The following is a 3,663-nucleotide window of genomic DNA, read 5'->3' as shown; positions in this document are numbered from 1 at the left end:
GGTTGTGGCTGTTCACACTTGTCTTCATTTAGTATCAAGCTGCCTTCCTCTGGAGAACCTGTTCCACTGGATGAGTTCCCCCTGTGATCCCGCTTATGTCGGTACTTGTCCTGCTAATAACTTCCTCTGGTTTTACTCATTTTTAGACATTGTTGTATTTGTATCTTAATTCAAAATACTGCTGAAGAGGACAGAGCCTTTTCCACTTGCACCCAGCTCTGCATCCCAGCAAGCTAGATTGTTGCCCCTGTCTAACTCACCTCAATGATTAACTCAGATATCTGAAAGTGTTCCGTTTAGTAGCCATGTGAGGCAAGTTCACACTCGTGAAGCAAACTCATGACTAATTTTAGAGTGCGTGCTAAGATGCACAGGTCTGGGGTGGTATTTGCAGCTCAGTGGCTGGAGGTGTATCACAAAGCCATAATCCAGAAGACTTTTCCTTTTGTCTTCCCCAAGTCATTCCATGACATTTTTGAGTTTATGTTGCTCCAAAGAAAGGACCCCAAATGCCCTGTGGCCAAACTGATCTCATTTTATCTACAAAGTTTGTAAACGATTTGAAACATTGGCTCTGCAGTAGAAAACAGGTTATCAAAATCAGTGGTGTAAGGACACCGGTGTTGACGTTATTAGATTGTCTGCTCTGCAGAAGACAACTAGGTAAACCGGGTCAGCCGCACACGTCCACCTTCGCTTTATGTTCTTTGTGGAGACCACCAGCTATTTTGTCCATGCCTCTGTCCTTTCCCAGCTGCATACCCAGTCCCACGGTTTGTCTTGGTGGTTGGTATTTGCATTCCACAGGTGACGCAGCCCCTGGAGCCTCTCTGAATCCATCCGAAGTCCCTACAAAATTGCTCTCGGTCACAGATGACCATTGCTGCGAGCACACAGCGATGCTCCGATGCGGATTCATTCCGCCGCTCGCAGGTGAGGATTCCTACCTGGTATCCAATACACCAGCAAAGTAAAACATTTTACAACCTAAGAAATAGGTGAAGTAGCACAACGCGACCACTGTCTGAGGTCTGATCCTTGGTGCGCTGGGCGGTGCTCACCTCACAGAGGTATGACACCACCAGCAGCCCAGAGGAGCTCTGGCTGAGCAGACCTTCACCTCGGCTTTGCCCCCTGTGTGGAAGGAAGCAGTTGGTCCGTCGCCTTTGGTAACGGTACGTTTGCCAGAGAAGAGCGAGCAGACATCCCCGGGTGCTCTGCTTGGAGCGTGGTACCCAGCAGTGGCTCTATGGTGGTCCTCATGCTGCGGGAGGGACGTCTCCGCGGGCTGGGTCTGACTTGCCTGTCTCTCGGCTGATTGTGAAGCTGGGTGGAGGTCTGAGGTTCGGCCGCTCCCTGCGGATGAAAACACTGTCACAGGCACTTCTGTTGCTGACACCACAGGAAGAAGCAGCACGCAGAGGCCGAGGCCTTACACGTCTGTGTTTCGCTGAGTTTGGTAGCTGAGAGGGGCCTGGAAAGGGTCAGGCACGCCACGTCTGTCCAAGGTCTCTGAGCTTATTAGTGTTCCTGAGAAAGCTGGAGGATGCCTCAGAGCATGCTCGTAGGGAGGCGGCATCTATTGAGGAGAGAGGAGGAGCATTACAGCTGATCGGAAATAACCAGATTATCCCACCTCTTCTTACAGAGCACAACCACCACCAGCCTGAAATTAAATTCCTGCCGTCCTCAGAGCTGGCTAGATGAACACCTGGAGAATGAGTGCTTGGCACTGGTTTGCAACACAAGCGGGGCAGAAATCCACTAGAGGCACATTCCACCCGCTCCCCCTCACACTCTCTGTGCCAGGCTCCTGTTCTTCCCTGTCCCCTTTCAAGGGCTTGTCACTACTTGTCACAAGGCCAGAAAAGGCTTTTGCTAAAATGGGCCTGGTGTTCGCTTTCCTTTGACCAAGGATCAATTACTAGGATTTACACAAGCACCTTCAAGCCAGGCTTTCTCCCCCGGTTTTGTTCACAAGCGCAGCAGCAGAGAGGAACCTCCAGGCTGTCGTTAACGTTTATTTTGGCAGAGCTGGGCTAGCTTTGTCCCCATAACGAGCAACGGACAGGGTTGTTGTGGAAGAGCTCCTGTTGCAGTTCCTTAACTACCTCTTTGGGGGCTTTACTCTCCTATGCCTAGATGCTCTGGTTTCAGGGCAGGTATCATTACTTGCACCTCCAAACACTGAGTGGTAAGTGCTGACTATGCCAAAATTTATGGCGCAGCTTTAGGAGCCCCAAACCCAGGTAAATTGGTGAACTTTTAGTGCTCTGCTCAGGGTTTTCAAAAGTTTCTGTTTCGCTTTAGTCAAAGACAGGCCTATGAGGCGAGGTGGTGGAGTTGTTCTTTATGTGAAGGAGCAACTGGAATGTATAGAGCTCTACCTGGGAGTCGATGAAGAACAAGTTGAAAGCTTGTGGGTAAAAATTAAGGGACAGGCCAGCATGGGTGACACTGTGGTGGGTGTTTACCATAGACCACCCAACCAGGATGAGGAAGTAGAAGAGGCCTTCTACAGACAGCTAAAAGTAGCTTCGCAATTACAGGCCCTGGTTCTCATGGGAGACTTCAACTATCCTGGTATCAGCTGGAAGGACCACACAGCAAAGTGTGTGCAGTCCAGGAGGTTCCTGCAGAACATTGATGATAACTTTTTGACCCAGGTGGTGGAGGAGCCAACAAGAGGAGTGCTACTGGACCTTGTGCTGATAAATAAAGAACTGGTTGAGGATGTGAACATAGGGGGCAGCCTTGGCTGCAGGGACCACGAGATGGTGGAGTTCCAGATTCTGCATGGTGGAAGCAGATTAGTAAGTAGGACCGCAACACTGGACTTCAGGAGAGCTAGCTTTGGCCTCTTCAGGGTCCTACTTGGAAGAATTCCATGGGTTAAGGCTCTCGAAGGTAGGGGAGTCCAACAGAGCTGGTTGCTATTTAAGCAACACTTCCTCCATGCTCAGGATCGGTGCATACCCATGAGTAAGAAATCAAGTAAATGAGGCAGGAGGCCTGCATGGATGACCAAGGAGCTTCTAGTAAAACTCAAAGAAAAGAGAAAGCTCTATAGAAGTGGAAAGAGGGTCAGGCCACTTGGGAGGCATACAGGAATGTTGCCAGAGCATGCAGAGAAGCAACTAGAAAGGCCAAGGTCCACCTGGAACTAAATCTGGCAAAGGATATCAAGGATAACAAGAAGGGCTTCTTCAAGTACATCAGCAGCAAACGGAAGACTAGGGGAAATGTGGGACCACTGCTGAATGAAGTGTGTGCCCAGGTGATGGAGGATACAGAGAAGGCAGAGTCACTGAATGCCTTCTTTGCTTCAGTCTTCACTGCCAAGGCTGGCCCTCAGGCTTCCCAGTCCTTGGAGGTAAGCAAGCAAGCCTGGAGAAAGGATGACCTTCCCTCGGTTGAGGTGGATCAGGTTAAGGATCTTCTAAGTAAGCTGGACACCCACGAATCTATGGGTCCCGATGGAATGCACCTGCAAGTGCTGAGGGAGCTGGCAGACATCATTGCTGAGCCACTCTCCATCATCTGTGAAAGGTCCTGGAGAACAGGAGAGGTGCCTGAGGACTGGAGGATAGCCAATGTCACTCCAGTCTTCAAAAAGGGCAAGAAGGAGGACCCAGGGAACTACAGGCCGGTTAGTCTCACCTC

The sequence above is a fragment of the Egretta garzetta genome, unplaced genomic scaffold (assembly GCF_000687185.1).
Source record: "Egretta garzetta isolate BGI_Z169 unplaced genomic scaffold, ASM68718v1 scaffold34, whole genome shotgun sequence".
Taxonomy (NCBI): domain Eukaryota; kingdom Metazoa; phylum Chordata; class Aves; order Pelecaniformes; family Ardeidae; genus Egretta; species Egretta garzetta.
This window is presented reverse-complemented; position numbering follows the sequence as displayed.